This window comes from Dromiciops gliroides, chromosome X (assembly GCF_019393635.1).
Source record: "Dromiciops gliroides isolate mDroGli1 chromosome X, mDroGli1.pri, whole genome shotgun sequence".
Lineage (NCBI taxonomy): Eukaryota > Metazoa > Chordata > Mammalia > Microbiotheria > Microbiotheriidae > Dromiciops > Dromiciops gliroides.
This window is the reverse complement of record NC_057867.1, coordinates 14,203,456-14,230,063: the sequence shown is the minus strand read 5'-3', so window position 1 is coordinate 14,230,063 and position 26,608 is coordinate 14,203,456. Positions and strand designations below refer to the sequence as shown.

General features: G+C 38.1%; 1 protein-coding gene and 1 pseudogene across 4 annotated transcripts in view; one reads left to right on the top strand and one right to left on the bottom strand.

Annotated features, from left to right (window-relative positions):
• Positions 1–26,608, top strand: part of DIAPH2 (diaphanous related formin 2) — a 908,274-nt gene that overhangs the window by 334,078 nt on the left and 547,588 nt on the right. The gene's annotated exons all lie outside the window — the stretch shown is intronic.
• Positions 5,647–24,751, bottom strand: LOC122733492 (annotated as a pseudogene).

Genomic DNA, 26,608 nt, shown 5'->3' with positions numbered 1-26,608 from the left:
CCTTTCTGTTACCTTATGGTAAAAAAGAAAGAAGAAAGACAAATCAATTAAACAAAACTAAGCAATATATCAGGAACAACTAGGTGGTGCAGTGGATGGAGCTCTGGGCCTGGTATCAGGAAGACCTGAGTTTAAATGCAGCCTCAGACACTTACTAGCTGTCTGACCCTGAGTAGTCACTTTGCCCTGTTTACCTTAGTTTCTTCATCTGTAAAATGAGCTGGAGAAAGACATAGAAAACCACTCCAGCATCTTTGCCCAAAAAAATTCCAAATGGGGTAACAAAGAATAGAACACAACTGAAAATGACTAAACAACAGCAACAATAAAAACAAAAAACATATCAACTGAGACTGACAATGCAGAATACCTTGTATTGTATACCCATAACTCCTCACATTTCCAATAAATGGATGGACGTACTGTTTCTTCTATTTGGGGGCTAGGGGACAAGACAAATTTCATTATTCCATTTTTCGAGAAGATGATATTTTTGGTTCAGTTTTACTATCACCTAATATAATCTTTTTCTCCTGTACTTTTCTGGCCAGCAGCTGAAATCAGATTTATATGAATTTTATGCATATTATGCAAATTATGAGAGTTGCCAGGGATTCTGTCATATCTAACTTTTCTAAAATTCTATTCGTGTTCTTAATTTCCTTCTCTTTTTTGTTGTCAGATTGGTCTAGGTTTGAGAATGATACATTGAGATCCCCAACTGTTTTACTGTCTATTTCTCATTGTAACTCATTTAGTTTTGTTTTTTTTTTAATTTTCTTTTTTGGTGAGGCAATTGGGGTTAAGTGACTTGCCCAAGGTCACACAGCTAGTAAGTGTCAAGTGTCTAAGGCGGTATTTGAACTCGGGTCCTCCTGACTCTAGGGCCAGTGCTCTATCCACTGAGCCAGGTAGCTTCCTCTCATTTAGTTTTCAAATATTTAGATGCTCTGCAATTTAGTGTGTCTGTCTTACATATTAATATTAATTTGTTGCCCATAGTGCCATGAAGCATAATATAGTTTTCTTATGTGTTTATTTTTGGCTTTGCCTTTTTCTGAGATCATGATTGTGAATCCCTCCATTTTAAGTTCAGTGGAAGAATATTTTGTTTTGTTGCACCTACTTCATTCTATCTGAATCTTTACATTTTAAGTGTGTTTCTTATAAAACCAAACCAAACAAAAAACATGTTGTTGGATTCTGCTTTCTAGTTCATTTTTCTATCTTCTATTTTATGGGTAAGTAAGTTCTCATTCTTATTCATAGATTATTAATTGGGTATTTCCCTCCATTCTGTTTTCTTTTACTTTTTTGTTTCCTATGTACTCTGTTCCCCTCTTTCTAAAGAAGAAAAGGTGGTAAGAGGCAGGGAGTATACAGAATATGGTGCATACCTGGTCTAAATGTAATGATGTAATCTTGATGTAATCTACTTCAACACCTTCCCTCTTTTTTTCCTCTTTCTCAGACCCTTGTCATATGTTCTTGTCTTCTTTCCTTTCAACTCCCTTCTTACCCCTTTTTCCCCATTCACAATCTGCCTTCTAAGTATGTTTGTAGTTTATTTTGATTAGTGACAGGAGCTTTCCCTGTTTGGAGTTCCAGTAGACTTCTTCTGGCCACAGCTTCTGTCATACATAGATATAGATATGATAATAATAATAGGTATTATCGTTATTATCGTTGTTATTTTTCTGTTCCTTTCCTAGTCTCTGTCTATCCTGGAAGATCAAACTACTACTTCTCGTATACAACTGACACTAAACTGTTTTCTTTCAGTTTATATTGTATTCATTGTAGATATTGTTTCCTGTCAGTGTTCTTATTTCACTTCTCATCAGTTTAAGTCTTTACATACCTTTTTATATTATTCATATTCATTGTTTTTACAGCACAGTAATATTCCCTTGTCTTTGTGCACTAAGATTTGCTCAACTATTCCCTAGTCAATGCATCTCTTTTTTCCAGTTCTATTCTCCTACAAAAAAGTACTACTACAAATATTTTGGTGCATATGGTGCTTTTCTTATCCTTGACCTCCTTGGGTTTTATACCTAGTAACAACATTTCTGGGTAGAAAAAAAGATAACTATAACTATAACTATATATATATAGTTATATAAAACTATATATAACTGTATATATATACACACACATACATACATACATGCATACACACATCTTTTCAAACTAGACATTCTTTCCTACAACTAAATATTATGATAAATAAAACCATCTCTTTTTAGTGAATATTTTTATTTTATTTTTTAAATCATAAAAGTATTTTATTATTTTCCAGTTACATGTAAAGATAGTTTTCAGCATTTATTCTTATAAAATTTTGTTACAAATTTTTCTCCCTCCCTCCTTTCCCTCCCCAAGACAGAAAGAAATCTGATATAGGTTACATATGTACAATCACATTAAACATATTTCTTCATTAGTCATGTTGTGAAAGTAGAATCAGAACAAAAGAGGAAAACCTCAAAAAAGGAAAAACAACAACAACAAAAATGGAAATAGTATAGTTCAGTCTTCATTCAAACTCCATAGTTCTTTTTCTGGATGTGGAGAGCATTTTCCATCCTGAGTTCTTTGGAATTGTCTTAGATCATTGTAGTGCTGAGAAGAGCTAAGTCTATCACAGTTGATCACACAACACTGCTGTTACTGTGTACAATGTAAAACCATCTCTTTTGAATGCTTTTTAAAGTTTCAAATTGACTTCATATTATTTTTAATATTCTTAGTTGAATTTAAATCTGCCATTGGTTTTTATATTTTGGTTTTCCTTTCAAAGAAAAATATATGAGTTGTGGACTCTATTAACCAAGGTGTTTGGGGTCTTTACGTTTTTCATTATATTTTCTTTTGTCTTGCTGTTCATCCAAAATGTAAAATACATTATTCAAGAGTAGTGTGATCAGAAACGAGGTGAGGTCATTCATGTATTGAGAGTAGTAATGGACAATTATTGGACAGTCTATGTGACAGACTGGCCACCTCAGTATAGGATATGAATAACCCAGAGAATGTCCTTCAATCTGTTGGGTATATCCTATGTGGAAGATCTCTGAGAGAACCAGGTATAGAAGTGTGTAGGTGGAGAAAATGTGTATGGGTTGCCATATTCACCATCAGAGAGAATTACCATTATTGACGACATCATGATTTTGCTCTGTTCGAGAGACCTTCATGATCAACTCATCCAGTGCTTTCATCTTACATATGAGGAAAAGTTAAGTAACTTCTCCAAGGCTACCCAGGCAGCCCATTTCAGAGCCAGGGTTTGAACTCATGTACTCAGACTCAGAATCCAGCCTTCTTTCCACTCCACCATCACAGATCCATTGAAGTGTTAACATTTTATCAATGTTGAGAAAAACCAATAGGAATGTCAGCTTCATAATTATGTTCTTCCCTTTAGGATTGCTGGATATACTCAGGATTCAAAATTCTTTCTATATAGAGAGTTTATCTGTTGATTGATGCATTTTTCTGTCAGTGTAGACTAGCTCATCTGTCTTCTTCCACCTGTAGGCCCAGGGCCTTCTCTCCCTTTATCTTTCATTCAGATCATCTGCCTCATCATGCTGGGCTCCTACAGAAGGGGAGTAGTAAACCCCCAATTGCTTCCCTATTCCTGCTACATATAAAGCATGCACATAACTTTTCTGCAGGTTTTCTAAAAGGTTTTAGTCCCTGATACTATCCTAAGCACTTTACTATTATCTCAGTTGCTCCTCACAACAACCCTGGGATGGAGGTATTATTATTATCATCATCTCCAGTGTATAATTGTGGAAACTGAGGCAGGCAGGCTAAGTGTCACACAGCTAGTATCTCAGGCCACATCTGAACTTCCTGATTCCAGGCCCAGCTCTCTTACCTACTTGGCCACCTAGCTGCCTGCCCAGCCAAGCCTTTTCATTCTAATGCCTATTTTATTTCTAGGGATAGGGGCCTCTAACTGGTCCTCATGTTTTTTGAGAAGAAAACAGAATTGAGCACTTCTTTGTACCTGTACCTGCTTGCTGTCCCGCCCCGCCCCCCCCCCCCCGCAAAATTCCCAAGACACATGAGTCAGTCATAACAGTCATAACAGGGTGGGACCATATGTATTAAATGGCCCTTAAATTTGATCCAAGATCTGGTAGGGTATATTCACTTTTCCAGGAGGCTCCAACATAGCTCCTTTCCATCCCCCCTCTCCTCTGACTTAATTTCCACCCCAATCCATTTAGAATTGGTAACCTAATTTGGGAATGCAGAGAACTTGTCAGATAGATTTCCTTGGTATAATGAGAGTGGGGTTTGGGCTTGCTTATTGAAAAAAAGGTAGTAGAAAACTTTAGGGCATGGCAAAGGCATTATTTTTTTAGAAAAGGTAGGACTGGACACTTTTCAACCATAAAAGTTACTATTAATAAATAACATTTATGTAGCAGTTTAAAGATTACAGATTTATTTATGTCATCAGTCAGTAAACATTTATTAAGTGTAAAGCATTGTGCTAAGTGCTGGTATTATTACATTTGATTCTCTCAGCACTATGAGGTAGGTGCTATTTTTGTCTCCATTTTTACAAATGAGGAAACCAAGACTTTTAGATGTTAAATGACTGCTTCTCAGGCTCACACCCACGCAGTACCTGAGAGTCCTCTTTCTTCTAAATTCTCTCCACTGCATTACCTACTCAACATGAGACATTTGGAGCCTGAACCTCTGGAGACTAGGATTCTCATACAGTTCCCATAGGTCATTTGGGGAAGTTAGTTTACCATTTTCAGTGCCTGGAATGTCAGTTATAACATTTGATCTTTTTATATAGGGTAATTGCAATTCAGTTTAATCAAAATCCAACAGAGGGAACTTATAGACAGCATTTATATTTATAAAGTATATGAAGGGCCACATGGGCAGCCCCTCCGTAAATATCCTGTTAATACAATAATTAATGCTACTAATATACTGGAAATATGTAAAAGACAGAATTCTAGTGACTGTCTCCTGTTCTGAACCCTTTTTTTCCTCCTTACATTTGCATTTAGAAAGCTCTAAATTAAAATGCTAAGAGGAAAGCAAACAATTTCAACCAGTGCTGTGGGTACAACATACTTAATCAACATAATTTAGAAGAAATATTCCAGCCATGCAGGCACCAAGCTTTCTTCTCATTAATGGTGACGCAGGAAACAGCAGGCAAGTTGAAGCCAGGCATGATGTCCACCACAATATAATCATAATTGTGTGTTTTTGCATCCCCAAATTAAATTTGCCCAGTCTTTGTATGAAAGCACCAGAAGAAAAGAGTCACTTGTTTATCTGCTTGATTATCTGTGAGATAGTTGTTTCATTTCTGACTCATTTGGAGAGATAACAAAAGGAACTTGTTATTTGGCCCTGTTAGATAATGTTTCACAACATCATTGAGAAATGGTCACGTTTTCAGTTTTCCAAAACCTACTCCCACATCAGCATCACTTCATTTTAAGTTGTTTTCATGCTTTTTTGCAATTATCCAGCAGATAATTGTGTTTTCTTCTGTGTGCTATGCGCCACTTACTAATGTATAGATACTTCTGAAAGAAGGCATGCTAAGATGAGAACTAAATGAAGGCGGCACTTCCTGAATGTCTGTGCTCAAGCCTCCCACTTTGATGATTGAAAACTCAAAGATTTGCACTGCAGTGTTTTGGAAAAGAACAGTGGCTTGCGATCCAGGAAACCTGGCATCTTCTTGTAATTCGGTTCCAAAAGAGCTGTGTCACCTGAAAGGAGGCTCTTAGTACTTCTGGTTTTCACTCTCGTTATCTGAAAATGAGCATGTTTGATGATATCTAAGGTTCCTTCCAACTACATTCATTAACAGAAACAGAAAAGTATGAATTTACCAGAGTAATCATGAGCTGAATTTGGGATGCGATGAATAGAAACTGCTGGCAGGGCATTTAAACACAGGGAGACAACTGTCAAAGATGAAAGAACTAGAATAGAGCAGTGACCAGTTGGGACTCCCAGAGAGTGAACTTGTGGCAAATGGGGGCTTCATTCTGATTGGCTATGCTGATTAATTACAAGAGAGGGCTTTTATGTGGGGGAGGAGACTACTTAGAGGTCAGGCCAGACAGAGGGGAATGATAGTGTTAACTAAAAAGAAAAGGAAGTGTGGATGAATCATTTAAAAAATACAAGGAAGAGAACTGCAGCAAGTTCAGCAGGTAAATGTGTGTGTGTGTGTGTGTGTGTGTGTGTGTGTGTGTGTGTGTGTGTGTGTGTGTGTGTGTATATATATATATGTATATATATATATATATATATATATATAGAGAGAGAGAGAGAGAGAGAGAGAGAGAGAGTGTGTGTTGTGGTAATAAGGGAGATCCACGGTTTCACATATAGTCCTCTTTTTCTGTTCTTTATGGGAGAAAATATTCATGTTTGATAAAGTTCATATTAATAAAAAGGATCTGAGGATTTTATATAATCATAGTTTTAAAGGCATCAGAGGGCTTAGGAGTCATTTAGTGCAGTCCTTCTCCCCTAACCCTTTTTACAGAGAAAGAAATTGAGGCCCAGAGAGGTGAAATAATTCACCCATAAGGAGCTGAGTCCAGATTTGATCTTATGTTCTTGGGTTCTATCCCCAGTTTTCTTTCCACTGAAACATAATGAGCATTAGACATAGTTATATGGTATATTTGGGAATGCTGCCTAATAGATGATTGTTGAAGGCATCAAAATGGCCGTGCCTGCCAAAGAAGGGAGGGTAAAGAGAGAACAAAAACAGGCTCAAGATAAACATTTGGCCAATGTCACCATTTATCCCACATGCAGGGATATCTTCCTTTAGAAGTATCTGGACTTTTGTAAATGGTGCAAAGTGTGAGGAAGAAAAGACAGCATTTTAGATTGTTTCCTGAACATGTATTACCTTTCTTTTTAGACAGTACTAACATTTGGAATAGCACCAGAATTTATTTCCCCCTTTTTAAAGAAAGACCAGTGTGAGAATACTAGGTAGCATATTAGGAAATACTAAAAAAGGATGGATGCCATTAGCTTAATTTGCAATAACATATTTTTAAAATGATAAAATACAAAGTGTGAAAAATATAATTAGGGTATAACCTTTATAGTCAAAACATAGGTTTTCACTTTTCTTTTGAACACATGGCTCGTTGGAAGTAGTCCAATCGAAAGGTTATTGCAAGTATGTATGTAGCGTCTTAATTATAATTATAGTTTTAGAGGTGAGGAGTTTTTGTTTAATAGCAATTAGTGTGTGCAGAGAAAGAATAGCAAATACTTGGCTGTCCTTGGATAAGGAAAAGACTCCTACACCGTCTAATGGCCATATGTTAACCCTCTGGCTGAGTTACTTCTGTAACTCAATTAACAACATAAAATCTTATAAATGCTATACAGGGTCAGACCAGTAAATCTTCCAGCCCAAGAGGTTTTGTGACAGTGCCTTGTAGGTCACCTCTGTGACATCAACCTCAAAGAGTTGGGGACAACTCATGTATGATGACCCTAACTCCCTCTTCCAAACCCAGCCTGTCTCAATAAGGGTTATCCCAACTTTTCTTGAACCTACTTAGATGCTCATCTTGTAAAACCTCTAGGGAATGGATTCCAGATGGCTACTTCCCTCTATCTAAAGTAGACCTTTCTTGTGCAGTACTTATTTTCATTTTCATTTTCAATGGTAAAGTAGTTTTTGATGAAACACACTCTGACAAATTTCCTTTGGGAAAAACGGTGGTATTCTTCTTTAATCTTGTTTATTTGCAACCCTAATTCCTTTCTGAAATATCGGCTCCTTCTGGACCATCCTCATTTCTTTCCTTATTCTAAAATCGCCTTTCTGCTAAACAATTTTCCCAGCCAGAAATCAGCACAGTAAGTTGTTGAAGTGAACACCTAGTTTTGATTGTCTCGGCACTTAGCAGGAGACCTAAAGTCTCATTCCAGCTCTAAAGGCAGTACAGAGCCTTGCACATGGTACATGATTAGTAAACATTTGTCAGACTGAATATGTGAACTAGTGGTAATAATTTGAGCTTTCTTTGGCATTGCTTCTTCACCAGTACATTTAGATGTTTTGGTCAAGTAACTAAGACATTACAAGAGAGCAGAGAATATAAGTGCTTTACTCTTTAGCTTCATTGATTTTTTTTTCATTTACATGGTATCTGGTGTTAACTGTTTGCTCTTTTCACTTTTTTTCTCTTTCTAATTACCCTACTCACTTTCAAAATCTATTTCCCCCACCCCTGTCAAGTGTTTTCGAATATCTCTGAATAGATGTTGTGGCTTTCTATTCTTTATTGTGGCATGTGATAATCATTTAATGATGACTTTGTAGAACATTTTTATATGCCCCAAATCTTGTAGTATTTTGTATACAGGTTTCTTTGGAAATAGTTTTGTTTTATTACGAGGTCCCTTGTTTACCATGAATGACAACACATTTTTGTAAACTGGCACATTAATTAGTGCCAGTAATCACAGCATAATGGTAAAAGACTCTCTGTCCTGTCATGTTGACCCAGTAAGTCTGTAAGAGACTTTGACAACCAATAGACATAGGCTTGAATCAGTTTTCCAGTGAGCATATTTGTATATTACTAACATGAAATCTGGATTCATCTTGGACTTTATTTAGCTGTTTCATGTTTATGAAACCATGTTTTTTTTTTTAAATGGCAGGGGGTAAAGTAAGGGTGGAAGGGTCTGACTTAGGGGGAATAAGAGTCCTGTGATATTTGAATGATACATTAAGCCTCATATTTAACCCTTCCTTTTAGTTCATCATTGTTCTTTCTTCATGTTTCTTTGATTGTCTTCATTTTTTTAAAAGTTGACTTTAAAATTTTAATGTCCACATTATAGACTGAGTTTGTAGATTACTTAGATTTGATGCAATTCCGTAGAATTTCTTTTTAGCATTTATTTATATATATACACATACATACATACATATATATATAGTAGAAAGATAAGGAACATTGTTTTTATCAGTTTATTGTATCTCTTTTTTAAAAAAAATAAAGATGTAAGATCCTTGAATTCTTGAGAGATTTTTTTATCATTTACTTTTATGCAGTTTCTAGTTCTAGCATATATAGGATGGGCCAAAAGTCACAAAGTCACCAAGGGGTTTCAGTTTTTAATAATGCCTTTATGTTTTTGTTTTTAATTTAGAATACCATAGCATCATATATAGTATATATAGGAAATATGTATATGTGTGTGTATGTAATAAAGAAAAAATCATTTTCAAAAAGTTATTAAAGCATCAAACTCCATGACTTTTGGCCCACCCTGTGTTTTGGACTGGACCTATTTTTATTTTTATTTTTTTCAATCTTAATAGTATTTTTTCCAGTTACATAAAGATAGTTTTCAACATTCATTTTTATAAGATTTCTAGCTCCAAAATTTTCTCTCTCACTTCCCTCCTCCTCCCCAAGACAGAAAGCAATCTGATATAGGATATATATGTACATTCACATTAAACACATTTCCACATTAGTCATGTTGTGAAAGAAGAATCAGAACAAAAGGGAAAAACCTCAAAAAAGATAAAAAAAGTAGAAACAGTATGGTTCAATCTGCATTTAGATGCCACCGTTCTTTTTTTCTAAATATGGAGAGCATCTTTCATCATGATAGAACTCTGAGTTTAGTGGGATTAGGGACTCCCAGTGTGAAAACTTCCTCTACCACAGCCAGTATATGTCAGAGTCATAACTTGAACTTGGGTATCCTTAACTCTAAAACTAGCTGCTTATATTCAATGCCATGTTGCCTTTCATTGAGCAGCACCTGCACATTTTGGTGATGACGATAATGTAAAATTCCCCAGGAAATCATATGCCCCCCACCCTGACTTTCCCAACCTACAAAATACTTAAAGTGAAAGTTAAGGCTGATTATAATTTTTAAAAGTATTACAAATATAATTCTTTATCTTGATCTCCCTTGACAGGGTTGTTAACTTTTATGATTACGGAGAGGGTAGAAATGCAGCAGAGACACTTTATTTATTTTCTCTTCAGAAGAAGGTTGTACAATTTGCATTCTTTCCAGGTGGCTCTGGGAATATGTGGATTGATCACACAGCTGCTGACTTAATGGACGTGTTTGTGTTGAGGGGACTGTGGTTAGCAGATGCTTGACAAACCTGAATTTTAAAATATTTTCAAATTTATTTCTAGGTATCTAGAGGAATAGTTGCCTGCTCTCAGGCTTCACATTTCAAGCAATATCTCTGTCTGACATCTTGAGGTTTCTATAATATTTTTGTTTTCTTTTCCCTTTCCAAAGATACATTTTTCCAAAAATTGTTTTTTATTTATCGTTCGCTCAATAAATAGAAGGAAATAAAAATATTTCCAAATAAAAAGGACAGAAAAGAGGGATTGTATGTGAAGCCATGAATCTATTACGTACAGCTTTTTTTTAGGGGGGGTGCTGAGGCAATTGGGGTTAAGTGAATTGCCCAGCGTCACACAGCTAGTAAGTGTCAAGTATCTGAGGTCAGATTTGAACTCAGGTCCTCCTGACTCCAAGGCCAGTGCTCTATTCACTGTGCCACCTAGCTGCCCCCTACAGCTTCTTTTTAAAGTGTATATTACATTTAACATGGTAATGCCAACACTGCCCTGCTTGTCTATGGCCCCTTCTGAATGCTCTTCCTTGTTTGTCTATGTATTTTTAAATTATGTTATTGATGCTCTTTGCAATCTCTTTTTTTTCTATCTCTAATCCTACAAAAATAAAAGCTCTCCTTCATGCCAACTCAACATAGTCAAGGAAAACCAATCCACTCTCTGGCTGAGTCTAAAAATGCACATCTCATTCTCTCTTGGCAGTTCATCACTTCCCTGGTGAGAAGCATGATTCATCATCCATCAGTCTTCTCCAAGCTCGATTGGTCATTCTGTTAATCGGAGTTCTTAGACTTTCAAAGTTACCCTTTACATTATTATAATCATTGTACAAATTACTTGCCTTTTTCTGTTCTCTTCATTCTGCATCAGCTCATACAAGTCTTTCCAGATTTATTCGTCCCTTTCATCATTTCTTACACTGCTATAATATTCCATTACATGCGCATACCATAATTTATCCAGCCATTTCCCACTTATTTTCCAGGTCTTTGCTGCAGCAAAAAGTGTTGCTGTAAATAATTTTGTATAGATGGGTCCTTCCTTCTTTCTTTGCTCTCACCTCACAGTGATACCACTGGATCAAAGCCCTTCCAACAATCTCCATTTTCCTTTTTTTAATTTAAGACCTGGAAGGGACCTTGAAGGCCCAGCAGACCACATTGTACTTGACTAAAATCACCTTCTCCAATATCCTCAACAAATGGTCATCTCGCCTCAGCTTAAAGACCTCCAGTAGGGTGAGGCAGACCTCAAAAGCTGCTCATTCTTCCTTTTCTCTTGGTTTTATTATTAAGAAGTCCTTCCTGATATGGAGGCTGAATATGCTTCTTCTCTTCAGAATTCTCATTTATCTTGTGAAGCCAGGCAGAAAAAGGCCAATGTTCCTTACATATGACAACCCTGAAAATGCTTCAAGATAGCTTTTATCTTCCTCTAGGTCTTGTCTGGGATAAACATTGCTCCCCCCAAAAAATTCCTTCAGCAGAGTTGCTAATTAGGATGCCTCTCTTAACATCTGATTTGCCTTCTTCCTTTCTGAAGAGACCAGAGGTTGTCTGTTTTTCCCCCAGTGAGGCACCCAGGACTGACTGGAATCCTCCAGATATGGTGGCTTACCAAGAAAGGGCAGAGTAGAGCTGTTCTTGCCCTCACTCAAAGTGGTAGGCATGTGTGGGCACCTAGGTGGTGCAGTAGATAAAGTGCTAGCCCTGGAGTCAGGAAGACCTGAGTTCAAATGTAGCCTCAGACACATCCTAGCTGTGTGACCCTGGGCAAGTAACTTAACCCAGTTTGCCTCAGTTTCCTCATCTGTAAAATGAGCTAGAGAAAGAAATGACAAACTACTATCTTTGCCAAGAAAACCCCAAATAGTTTCACAGTCATACATGACTAAAATGAAACAATAACATATGCACATGTATTTGCACATAGTCACACAGACATACATATTAACAAACTACTTATATTTTCATCAGTGATGGCATTGCCACAAGTTGTGTCATGATTTGTCCCTTTTAGAGAGTTAATAAATGTCTGTCGATATTATGGTTCTTGTTTATATGTTGGGTTTTTTTTTTTGCTTGTGGAGCAATGAGGGTTAAGTGACTTGCCCAGGGTCACACAGCTAGCAAGTGTCTGAAGCAGGATTTGAACTCAGGTCCTCCTGAATTCAGGGCTGGTGCTTTATACACTGTGCCACCTAGCTGCCCCCCATCTTGTTTTTAACACCTAGCTTCTGGAACTGAAGATCCTAAACCCTCCTAGTAACTTAGTGCTTGTAGTTCTAGAAAATATGTGAGTTTTTTCCACACTAAAAAGCAAGATTGTCAAAAATCCTAGGGCCACTATTTGTTAAAGCCAAGTGCCAAATGACAAGAATTAGAGTTGGAAAGAAATTTAGAAATCATCTAGTTCAACCATTTCATTTTATTGATTGGTCTTTGGCCAATTAAAAAAATCTTTCCAAATCCTGATAGGGCATATTTTTTAAAGACAGCCCAAAATTTGTTTGAATAAAACATGAGAGTTATTGAGTTTTCTCTTATTTTAATACTCCCTCCACCCTCCTGGGATTATTTGTTGTGGCTCTAGTAAGTCTTCCTTCCCATCCCCCACAATGTGTCTGAAATAATTTATCTTTAGCCAGCCTCTCCTCATCCCCTCGTAAAAACGAATTGGTGATCTTTTTGGAGGTTTCTAAGAGTCCATTTGAACCAGTATTACTCAAATTAGCCAGCCAAACAGAAAAAAATACTCAAACCAACTGGAGCTACAAAACGTTGGATCATTTGGTGGAGAAAACAAGAGGGAGAAGACATTGGCATTCTGGATTCTTGTGCTAAAGTTAACTTGGATAACCGCTTCCCCTCCTTGAGCCTCCTTCATCTCTCTTTTAAAATGACTGGGCTGGAAATGATCAGAGAATTTTCAGGTAGTGAATTCTGGAAAGTGAAATGCTCAAATTCTGCTGAAAAAAAAATTGGTTCTTACACAGTGTTTTACCTCATCAAGCATTGTTGCTTGATCGTTTCTACCTCCTCCATTTCTCTTTGCTTCTCTGCCTTAAACTGTAACGATCACCCACTTTTTCCTCCTTTCAGGATTTTAGCTTCAGTGCGATTAGGCCTGTTGATGTATCATTTTTCAAGTGGTAGCACTTAGAGCTTTTACAAGCTGTATTAATCCCAAGTGTTCAAACGTAGTTTGAGAATTCTACAAACAACCTCCATTCTCCCTGGCCCACCACCCCCTCAAAATACATTTGCTAAAATACACACATACACACTTTGTGAATGGAGCGGGTCCTAAGAGGAATGAACAACTTGAAAATGATTTTGTTGTAGATAAATACAACATTATTATTAAAATATTATTAGCAAAAGAAGCATGCAAGACATCAACTCATGGAAGTTAAATAACTTCAAGTAATTAAGTTTTTATTAACCATTATTGTGTGTCAGAGACTATGCTAGGACAACAGTCTGTGCCCTCTAAGAGCTCTCTATTAGGGGAGGTGATATGCACATAAAAAGACAATTAGCCACTTGGACAAATAGCACTGATCCCTCTTTACATATATCTTAAGATAGAAGGACTGTGAATTAGATTTAGATTTGAATAGTAGGAACAAAGGGAGCAAGACAGTGTTTTGAAAAGTTACATTGGCACAGTGGATAGAGTAGTTGGCTTGGAATCAGGAAAGTGTGGTTTTCACTCTGCCTTCAGACACTTAATAGCTATGTGTCTCTGGGTAAATCCATCAGATTACCGCATCACACATCTTCACGTTTACTGGTTGCCTTTCTTCTTCCTTTAAGTATGCCTGAGTTTCCTCTATCCTTAAAAAAGACACCTCTCTAGACCCCAACTTCCTCTCAAACTACAATCCCATATCTCTCTCCTTTCTTTCTCAGCCAAACTCCTAGAAAATAAAGGTATCCACCTCCATCACTTCCACTTTCTCTCTTCTCATTCATTCTTTGACCTTTTGCAATCTACCTTCTGACCTCACCCATTGAAATTGTTCTCTCCAAGGTTGCCAACAATCTCTCTTTAAAAAAATAAGTTTAATATAGTAGTACCAACATGGCAATATTTTATGGTCTTTTCTTATTCCTTCTTCTTGACTTCTTTGCTGCACTGGGCCCCATTAACCACTACCTTCTACTACTAGATATCTACTCCTATCTTAATTTTCATGTCACTGTTCTCCTGGTTCTCTTTCTGCCTGTCTCCTCTTTCTTAGAATCTGTCTGGGGCAGCTAGATGGTGAAGTGGATAAAGCACTGGCCCTGGAGTCAGGAGTACCTGAGTTCAAATCTCACCTCAGACACTTACTAGCTGTGTGACCTTAGGCAAGTCACTTAACCCCAATTGCCTTAAAACATCTAGGGCCATTTCCAGTCCTCCTGATGTATATCTTGCCATTGGACCCAGATGGCTCTGGAGGAGAGAGTGATGTTGGTAACTTTGCACAGCCCTCCCTCACTTAATTCCAATTCAGTGCAAGTCATGACCACCCTGATTTCATGGTCCTCTTTGAGAACAAAGGACAAAAAACAACAAGAATCTATCCATGGTCTGCTTCTGTGTTCTCCCTATACACATTCTTTCTCTTTCTCTCTCTCTCTCTCTCTCTCTCTCTCTCTCTCTCTCTCTCTCTCTCTCTCTCTCTTATAGCTAGAGTAAGGATGACCTGAATTCACATACCACCTCTGATTCTTGCTGTGTGACCATGGGCAAGTTACTTAACCTCTCTAAGATTCAATTGCTTCATTTGTGAAGCAGGGGGTTGAACTTAATGACCTCTGTTTTCAGGTCCTTTCAAGGTGTAAATCTTTAATCTATAGTCCTGTGTAGAGGATTCTAACCCTTGCTGTCTCTGAGCTTCAGTCCTATGTCATCATCATTTACTGTGTATTTCAAGCTGCATATCCTGGAGACATCTCAAATTCAATATTGTCCCAAAATTGAACTATCTTCAGCCCCAAACTCAGCCCTCTTCTAAATGTTCCTATTTCTTTCAAAGTCTCCCCAGGTTTGTAACTTCCCCAGTGTCCCAGGTTTATAACTTCCATGTTACCCTGGGTGCATCATTCTCCCTCATAACACAAATACAATAAGTCACCTGGTCTTAGAGCCTGCTATTTTCTTGATTCAAACTTTGTGAGCCTCAAGGAGAAAATGGAGGTGATAATTTTTAAAAAGTGAAACAAATCCTACTCTCAGATAGCTTTCCTTCTATTGGGGAAGACAACATATATGTGTGTATATACACACACATACACACACATATATACATACATATGTGTGTATGTATATATATATGTATATGTATATATATATGTGTATATATATATAGCTATACTGAAAAATATATGATACAAATCATTACAAAGTAGGGGAGAGGGCATGAGCAGCTGAGGAGGTAGACATCAGGAAAGGATTCCCATTGCTTTAGTTTTAAATGAGATAATGTGTTTAAAATGTTTTCGCTAACATATTATATAAATGTCAATATTAGGAAAACCTTCTGTCTAACTCTGCTTATCTGGTAGAATAACTTGATGCTACAGGATTTTGCCATAGGGAGGTGGGTTAGAGCTGCTGTCTGCCACCATTAAAGGACTGAAAAACAGAGATCAGTGCTTGCTGTTGGCCTACCTGAGAAGGAGATACAAGACTGTAAAGTCTCCTTTCCATCCTTACATTGGAATCTGTTATGATGATTTGGAAAAGATGATGAATGGAAAGTTAAAAGCAGTTTTGTAATATTTAATAGAAACAAAGAAAAAACCAAAAAACAAACAAATAAAAAGATTTAATAGAAACAACATATAATTCCAAAAGATGTATTTAAAATGTATTTTACGGGAAGAAATTGTAATTTGGAGCATAGTCTGATCCAATCAGTCGATGAATTTTAAAAATCATTAAAGTTTGAGCACTTGCTGCTTAGTTTCCTAGCAACTTATTACATCTATTGTAACTTGTTTTTAAAAGCTCACGGAGACACCCACCTTTATACCAACTTGTGAAATTTCAAATCATTCCTAATGAGAAAGTTTTTGATAACAAGTAGAGGGACACGGTGAAATCTATTCTTGATACATTTTTTACATCATGTTTTAAGTGATCATCTTAAAGTCATTTTCCCATTTTGTGCTGATGCATAGTTTGCTTTCATTGATTTCCATCATTAAAATGTTCTGATGTGGCTTGTGAAAATGCAGCCAAGGTAGAAAGTCTGTGAGGGTTTAGAAGTGTTTTAAAAAGTCAGTACCTTGGCTATTTTTAGTATTCAACATAGTGTTTTATTAATATTTTGATTTTCCTTCAGCCAAGAGCTAACTCCTTCCCCAAGGTATTTTTACTAGGAAAGTTTCATTTTACTTTGCCCAATGAACAAATGAATGAATGAATGAATGAAAGTAATTGGGGGAGGGGGACTGGATAGAGGAGAGATTTATGACAGAGAGACCAAATAGCAGAGGCTATTGAAAGGGTGGTAGTGGAGGGAAAGTAATAAGTATGTGTATAGATCCTCACAACAATCCTGAGAGCTAAGTGTTGTTTATTATACCCATTTTACAGCTGAGAAAACTGAGGCATGCAGAGGTTAAGTGACTTGTCTAGGGTAACACAACTAATAAGTATCTGAGGCTGGATTTAAACTCAGTTCTTCCTGATTACAACCTAGCTCCCTATTTCAGTAGCCCAGGCATGAGAAGATGAGGGACTATACCTGGCAGTGTCAGAGGGGAGAAGGGAACATATTCAAGAGATGTTAGAATAGTAAAATCAACTGGCCTTGACAATAGATTGGATATGAAAGATGAGAGAGAGAGTGCTGGATCAAGGATGCTCCTTTGCAGATTCTGGCCCCTTCCCATTCTAAAGGCTTTTTTTTTATCAACAGTTATTACTCTACACAGATAACAATCTCATCTTCATCTATCTCTTCACTCCTAGATTTCTTGAAAACTTTGTTTATACCAGTTGCCTCCTGAAAAAAGTATCTATATTTGATACCTCTTCTTCCATACTCTCCTTACCATCTTGAATTTGGGTTTCTGTACCTCCCACTCTTCTAAAGCATCACCGATGACTTCATAATTATTTAGCCAAATATCATTTGTCTTTAGACTTCACCTCTTTAGCCTTTGATGCACTTGATAATTGCTTACTCCTTATAGCTACATATGTGGACAACATAACTGATTTGTTTTCTTATGATGTTCTAACACTTCTTTCTCTGTCTCTGTCACTATTTTTTTCTTCCTCACGTTTCCATATATTTACATCTGCTGGAATGCTTCCCTCAAGGCCAAATGACTAAAACCAAATTCTGATCTTTCCCTCAAAACCTGCTATACTCCTGACTTCACTATTTCTTGGCTTTGTGGCCACCATGTTCCTAATCTAGGTGTTATCTCTGAGGATACCTTCCTCCTCACTTTTCACATCCAGTCAATTACCATATCCCATCGATTACATCTTCATAACTTGTCTTTTCTTCTTCTTGTTGCTTGTCTTACCTCTGCCACCCACACACTTGACCTATTGATAGATTAATAAGTACCAATAAGGCCTTCATTGTTACTTGACTGCCTTCAGGTCTTCCAGCCTACACCCTCCTACAGCCTTTCAATCCTCCCTTCAGAACATTGCTAGAAAAATTTCTCTTTCCCGTACACCTGGTTGTGTTGCTATTCTTCTCAAAAATCTTCAGTGACTTCTTGTTCTCTATAGATTGAAATTCAGACACAATCACCCCCTATCCTCAAACACACCAGTGTTACTATACTCTCCTCTCTCTGTGCTTTTGCTCATGCTTTTAATATGACTGGAATAGCTTCCCTCCTCTTTCTCTGTTAAAATTCCTATCCACCCTCAAAGGCCAACTCAAATTCTATTTTGCAATAAAGCTTTCTTGGATCCTCTGATTGGTAATGACCCTCTCTCAGACCATACATGCTGTCCTCTGCTGTACCTTTCCAATGCATTAATCATGTGATGTCATGAAGGACAGTTGTTTACTTGGGTATCTTATGTCTCTATCACACTGTCAATTTCATGAGGCCAGGTACTATATCTTAGCTATTCTCTGTAAGCCTCCCTTATGCACACACAGTAGGCATTTAGGAAATGCGGAGTGCTTTGACTTTATTGAATATTTCTTATCTTTCATGCTTCTTGTCTGTCTGCTCCATGAGGTTCACTACATACCTTGTTCCATTAAGTTCCTGTTTCTAACATGTTCTTTCATTGACCAGCGAGTTTTGTCATTGAATTGTCCCTGTAGGTTTTCATTCTACAAATGGTTTGTTTTCTGTCAAGGAGAATGCAAGTGTTCTCAGTGAAATGAGGGGGGCCACATGTTGTCTAATTGGAGTGCCTTGTGCCTGTCCAGTCGTACTTTGGTGGAGTGGGCAGCTTGCAGAACATCTAGTATGCCCTTCTGCTTGGAGGTTTGCACAGCCCCAGTAAGCTCCACAGGTTTTTGGGTTGCAGCCAGTTTCTTTTCCACAAATAATGGTATTGACAAGCCCTTGATATTGCAGAATACTGACAATGAACATTAGAATACCTTTTAACTTCATCAAATTGCTCATTTCTCTCTTAGCCATTAAGTGTTGTTGTTGTTTTTAATTCAGAAAATGCCTTCTTCATTTACTATTTTTGTTTGTTTGTTTTAGCAACAAACATGTATTTTATTTTCCAGTTATATGTAAGGGTAGTTTTCAACATTCATTTTCATAAGATTTAGAGTTCCAAATTTTTCTCCCTCCCTCCCTTTCCTCCCCCCTCCACAAGATCGCAATCAGGTTATATCTGTACAATCCACAAGTGTTCTTTTTTTATCAGTTCTTTCTATAGGGGTGCATAGTAACCTTCCTCATTAGTTCCTTGGGATTTCTTGGATCATTGCTCTGCTGAAAGTAGTTAAGTCATTCACAATTGCTCATTGAACAATACTGCTGTCACTACGCACAATGTCCTTTCAGCTCTGCTCACTTCACTATACATCAATGTTCATTAGTCTTTCCAGGTTTTTCAGGGATCATCCTGTTTGTCATTTCCTGTAGCACAAGACCATTCCACTACAATCATATAACACAGCTTTTTCCATCATTCCTCAATTGATGGACATTCCCTTGATTCTCAATTCTTAGCCTCCACCAAGAGTTGCTATAAATATTTTTTTTGTACAATTTTTCCCCCTTTTCTCTTTTCATGATTACTATTGTTAACTGTTGCCCTTCCATCCTATTCCCTTCCCCATGATATTTATTCTATTATCCATCTTCTTTCATCCTATCACTCTTCAAAAGGGATTTACTTCTGTCTGTCCTCTTCCCCCACTCTGCCCTTCCTTCTTTTGCCCCTCTCTCTTTATCCCCTTCCCCTCCTATTTTCCTGCAAGGTTATAGAGATTACTCCACCCAATTGAGTGTGTACATTATTCCCTCCTTGAGCCAATTCTAATGAGATTGAGGTCTTTGAGCCAATTTTGATGAATGTTAGGCTCATTTACTGCCCAGATTAAATAGATTACTCCACCCAGTTGGGTGTGTCTGTTAGTCCCTCCTTGAGGCAGCTCTGATGAGTTTAAGATCTTTGAGCCTTTTCTGATGAGTGTAAAATTCATTTACTGCCCTGCTCCTCTCCCATCTCTTCTCTCACTCCATAAGCCTTTTCCTGTTACTTTCATGTAGGATTTCACTTCTGCTTTTCCCCCTCCCCCAATGAATTCCCTTCACCCCTCAATTTAACCCTAAAGATGCTATCATCTAGCTAAGCCACACAGTGGACAAATCATCACCCCTGGACCCAGGGGATCCCAGCCAAAACCTGGCCTCAGACACAAGACAGTCGCCCACTGTACAACCCCAGGAATGTCCTCCAGCTCCAATTTTTTTATGGTTCTCTAGGGTCTTGTATTTGAAAGTCAAATTTGCCATTCAGTTCAGGTCTTTTCATCACAAATATCTGAAAGTCTTCTTTTTCATTAAAGTCCCATTTTTTCCCGCTGAAAGATAATACTGAGTTTTGCTGGGTAGGTGATTCTTGGTTGTAATCCCATTTCCTTTGCCTTTTGGAATATCATATTCCATGCCCTCTGGTCCTTTAACGTAGAAGCTGCTAGATCTTGTGCTATTCTGACTGGGGCTCCACAGTACTTGAATTCTTTCTTTTTGGCAGCTTGCAATATTTTCTCCTTGACCTGAGAGCTCTGGAATTTGGCTATAATATTCCTAGGAGTTTTCTTTTGGGGATCTCTTTCTGGAGGTGATCGGTGGATTCTTTCAATTTCTATTTTAGCTTCTTCTTCTAGAATTTCAGGGCAATTTTCCCTGAGAATATCTTGGAAGATGTTGTCTAAGCTCTTTCCTTGATCATGGTTTTCAGGTAGACCAATAATTTTCAGATTATCTCTCCTGGACCTATTTTCCAGGTCAGCAGTTTTTCCCAGAAGATATTTCACATTGCCCTCTATTTTTTTATTCATTTGGATTTGCTTTATTGTGTCTTGGTTTCTCATAAAGTCACTGGCTTCCATTTGTTCAATCCTAATTCTTAGGCAATTATTTTCATCAGAGGGCCTTTTCCATTTGATTTTTCAAGCTGTTGACTTTTTTCTCATGTCTTTCCTGCATCAGCCTCATTTCTCTTTCCATTTTTTCCTCTACCTCTCTAACTTTATCTTCAAAGTCCTTTTTGAGCACCTCTATGGCCTGAGACCAATAAATATTTTTCTTGGAAGCTTTAGATATAGGGGCCCTGATGTTGACCTCTTCCTCTGAGGGTGCCCCTTGGTCTTCCTTGTTACTGAAGAAACTTTCTATGGTCCTCACCTTTCTCAGTCGGCTCATCTTGCCTTTCTTTTACTAGACTTTTAGCTCCTTAAAGTGGGGCACTGTTTCCAGGCTGCAGTATCCGAAGTCCCAGGTGGTATGATTTAAGGAGGATCAGGTTCTTCACTTGCCCGACCTGTTCCCTGGTCCTTAGATGACCCCGGACCAACTTGCTAATCAACCAGCTTTGTGTGTTGTGGTTCTTAGCTCAGATGAGCCTGTGCCCCTCCCCCACCTGGGCCATTGCTACTTGAGCCTACCTCCTGGTTCTCAGTAGGGGTGTAAAATCCAAGTTCTGCCTTAGCACCAGCTAAGGTCTATCCCTGTAGTCTCCCCCCTGCCCAGGGCTCAGCCCACTCACCAGACTGTGAGCTTAGTTCCAGATGACACTGGTGCTTCAGCTGATTCAGAGGCTCTGGGGGTCTCCTTCTCTGGTGAGGCCTTCCTGGGACTGGATCTGTGTCAGGGTGACTGTGGGGTTGTGCCTGACTTCTGTATCAGCACAGCAGCTCCCTCCTTCTGACCTTCCAAGCTGTCCTTGGTTAGAAGATGATTTCAGCACATTCTTCTGTGAGTTTTGCTGCCCTCATTTACTATTAAAATCCTTGTAGTCATGGATTGCTTCAGCTAAATGGGGCTGCCTGTTGGTTGGTTTCCTCAAGGATGGTTGTAGACAATCTTGTGTGCCGTGGATGCCATAGATACATTTGCTTTATAAACTACTTCCAGCCTGGGTGTGGGGGATCCTTATAGTGATGCCTTCATTGTTCATTTCTACTTCTGTCATGTTATCAGAAAATAAAAGGGAAGATAGGCTGGTATCTGCTGATCATGGACTGAGTGATTTTATTAAAGAGTAAGATGCTTTGTAAATTCTGTATCCTCTCTCTCACTTCTTTTTCAATATTGATGCCACAAAGACTGCTGGACATTATAATCTTTTTTAAAAAATAATTTTATTGATCTTTTCCAGAAAATCATTATGGGGAAGGGAATAAGCATTTATATGGGGACTGCTATGTGTTGAGCACTTTTTAACAAATACTATTTCATTTGATCCTCACAGCAACCCTGCAAGGTCAGTGCTATTATTATCTCCATTTTACATTCAAGGAAATGGAAGCAGACAGAAGTTAAATGATTTTCCTAGTCTCACAGCTAGTCTCTGAACAGCAGATTTGAACTCAGGCCTTTCTGACTTCAGGCCAAGCATTCTATTCTGTATTCGATCATATGCCTCTAATATGGACCAGTTTTATTCTGAAATTATTTATGTTATTGAATTTGCTTTTGAATTCAATAGTTCATTGCTTTCTTGTAATAGAAAAACATATAACAAAACTCCATCCTGATCACTCCTTTGCTCCAGTCCTCAGATCATTTATGTAGCAAGACACAGTGTTCAAATGGAAGAAATCTTGTATTTGGAATTGGAGTGTCTGGTTATGAGACTTAGATGTGCTATTTACTACATCTGTGACCTTGTGCAAATCCTTTCCCTTTGTTGAGCCACAGTTTTCCCTTGTCACTACATATGTCATAGTATTGTTGTGATATTCAGATGAGATTATATGGGGAAGATGTTTTGTCATCCTTCCAAGCCATTGAACCTCATCTGTAAAAATGGGGATAATAATAGGACCTCCTTTCCAAGGTTATCATGAGGATCAAAAGAGATGTTTGTATATCCCTTTACAAACATTAAGGTGCTAGATAAACATTAGCTATTATTAGGAAGCTCCATTGTATGGAAGGCCCCAGAACAACCATCTCTCATTCTCCATCCTATACTACCATATCTCTTCCTGGGCACCTCCTTCTCCCATCCACTTTAATGTGTCATCTTCCCCTAAGGAGAATTTAAACTCCTTGAGGATGGGGGCTATTTTTCTTTTTGCTTGTATTTGTATTTCCAGTCCTTAACATAGTACGTAGCACATAGTAAGCCCATAATAAATTCCTCTTAACTGACCGACTGAACATACCCTCTTTTTTGGTGGGGCAGTGAGGGTTAAGTGACTTGCCCAGGGTCACACAGCTAGTAAGTGTCAAGTGGCTGAGGACAGATTTGAACTCAGGTCTTCCTGAATCCAGAGCCGGTGTTTTATCCACTGAGCCACCTGGCTGCCCCTGAACATACCCTTTAATAGCAGGAGCACAATTAAACGTTGTCACTAGCTTTTTCTCTTTGAGCTTCAATTCACGGCATATTTGCTGGACTTTCTGGATAGTGCCTAGGGGCACACTAACAGCTCCTTACGTTTTTTTCTTATAAAGGTGATAGAATTGTCAAGAGAGATTGTAGTTCTATAAATGGAAAAGGAGTTACTGAATCCCTTATTTCCTCAATTCGTCGCTGTTTCTCTCTCTCCCTCTCTCTTGCTCTCACTCTCATTAGAAGTTACAGAAATGAGTTGGTGGGAGTAATAGAGCACACACAAAAAATAGCCCTCAGCCTCTAAAAGATCTTCATTTCGATCACATTTAGCTTCCTATACATGCTTCTTTAGAGCTACAGCATGAGTTATTGAGACTAGGATCTTCTTGTTGACCAGTGCTTCCTGTGCTGGATATGGAATTCTTGTCATTTCCTGGTAGCTTCTCTGATACTTCTCCTGCATTTCAGAGACTACAGGAAAATAATATATAATTAAAAAGAAAAAAAATAAAAATTACTATTCTGAGGTTGCACTACTCTTGTTTTTAAAACATATGCCTTTTTACTCAATACTGCTTTCCTGTTAATTTTTTTTTTCAATTTAGGCAGTTAAAATCCTTATCGAAAACTAGATTTCTCCATGCCCTAACATTTACAAGAAAAAAGAGTACATCAGCTGTAAATATTCACAGAATAAACTGGCCTAAATTATAAATTTAGATTGTAGGAAGAAGGTTAAACCAATTCCCAGCTCGAGGTATTTGGGATTTTAAAAGTCAGGAAATCTATGAGCCATCAAGAGCAGAGGAAGAAAATCCTACCAAACTGAAGTCAGAATGACCCTTTGAGTTCTCTTGAGTCTTTTAATAATTAAGCATGTTCAACAATACCACCTGAACATATTTCTCCATGAACTTTTTGTGAAATTCTGATGGAAGGATATAATTTATAAATCTTGTCTCCCTTTTCAGCTCCCCTATGCCGTTAGCACATTTCTTAAAGTCATCATCATCCTACCTTCTCTTTATTTTGAAGGTGGCTTGAGGCTGGAATAGGCCAGGAAGTTTAAGGAGAGTTTCCACTTCAATTCTTTTCCATCTTCATCCTTTTGTTCCTGTTCCTTCCAGGCTTACTCTTTGACTCCATCTTGTTAATGTTTTTCTAGCTCAGCCAGTGGAGCTGCAGTAATACCATCATCCCTTTATCTCAATAATCTCCCATCATAACCCTCCTCATCTCTTAGGAGCTCACAGGCATCATGGTTTGCTGCAAGAATCTGATACACCTGAGTCTTTGTAGACACAGAAGATGAGGCTGGGTGCTCGCTAGTTGGGGGATCCCAGTTTTTTTCTCTTGCAGCAACAGTCTTCTAGCTTTATCCTGAAATCCTAGTTGAGAATTTCTCTAGGGGCATTCAGAAGAGTTTGGCTATATTGAAATGTGTAAGAAGGTAGATCTCTGCTTGAATCATGCTCAGAAAACTGACTTACACCACATTCTCCTTTGCCTCTTCTACCTCTTGCAGGCTCAAATGTCAGCCTTGTAGTCATCTTTTAATATGTAGCCGAGTTCCAAAGACCTCTGATGTCAGGCTGGCACCATTATTCCTCTTCCTGCCCACAGCTCACTCCTTCCCTGTTAATTCTACACGTTTAATAATAGAAGATGATTCCAAGAAAACTATACATTTCAGATGGGCACTGCTCCGGCACCTAGTGTCCTACTTTAAACTTTATCTCTGTGTAACACATACCATTATTGCTAGTTTGAGAGCCTGACGAATTCGCTTTTTATCTTAAAAAACAACAACACAGAAAACACATCCATACATGAGGGACAATGCCCAGTTAATCTCACTTAAATGATTAAGCATGTGCTCTGTTACATCACTTAAAATTAAATTAAAAAAAAAATCTGTTCTCTGGTATTGAGAATGTGATCTTAATGGCGGACTGCCCAGATAACTGAGAGAAGGGCATTACAACTTAACTATTAGGTGATGAGTTATTTAGCCACAGGGACACAGGAAACAGTTTCAAGGAAGGGTGACAGAAAAGCAGGCTTAGAGGACATTCTGACCCTTCTCTCCTCTAACCCTCCCTTCCTCCCCTTTCAGCTGGGAACAGACTCATACTTGACTGAGAAAAGAGAGGCTATTGGCATGAACTCAGTCTCCTCTGCTTATCTCAATCCCCTACTCAGTAAACTTCAGTGACTTTATATAGCATATATTCTTGTGACTTTGAAAGTCCTTCACAACCTGACCCCAACCTGTCTCCCTAACTTTATCACACATCACTCCCCTTCCCATACTCTGGAGTCCAAACAAAAAGACCTTCTTGTTTCTCTTCATATCCTTTGTCTCTGTGCCCCTCATGCCTTAGTTGCCCTCTTCCCCCACTTCTTACCTCTGCCTTGTAGTATCTCCTGTATCCTTGGAGACTGTTCAAGGGCCGCCTTCCATATTGTATATCACACCTTTGCTGATCCATAGTTTCTCTCCTGCTTATTGTCTCCCCTCCATTATCAAAGTAGAAACAGCTCCTTACATTCATTGCCCATACTTGCTTTTTGTTCTCACTTCTCGGCCTCTTGTAGCCTACTTTCTCATCTTAGCACTTAATTGATACTATTCTCATTAAGGTTATTGATAAATGATTTAATTTCTAAATGTTTTATTGATCTCTTATTTTTATATCATTTTCCAATATAGCCTTCCACCTTTCTCACTCAGAGATCCATCCTTATTATAAAGAATTAAAAATAAAGAGGGGTGGGGGCAGCTAGGTGGCACAGTGGATAGAGCACCATCCCTGGATTCAGAAGGACCTGAGTTCAAATCTGGCCTCAGACCCTTGACATTTACTAGCCGTGTGACCCTGGGCAAGTCACTTAAGCCCAGTTGCCTCACCAAAAATAAAATAAATAAAAACAAAGGGGGTAAACAGTTTAGTGAAACTAAGTAATACATTAATAAAACCCAATGATATATGCTATGTTCCAACTTTAGTCATTCCCCTCCTCTGCAGAGAAGTGAAGAGGTGCATTCTCATGTCTCTTGTTCAATGCCAAGCCTGCTCATTTTAATTACATGCCATTCAGTTTTGACTGTTGTTGCCAGAGGCAGCTAAGTGCTACAATTGATAGAATGTGGGGCCTTGAGTCAGTAAGTCCTGAGTTCAAATACAGCTGCATACTTACTAACTATATGAACCTGGGCAAGTCACTTTACTCCTGTGTGCCTTGGTTTCTGCATCTATAAAATGAGGATAATAACCTACCTCTCAGAGTTGTTGTGAGACTCAAATGAGTTAATCTTTGTAATGTGCTTAGCACATGATAAATGTATGCTTTCTTGCTTCCCTCCCTCCCTCCTTCCTTCTCCTTCCCTCTCTCCCTTCCTTCCT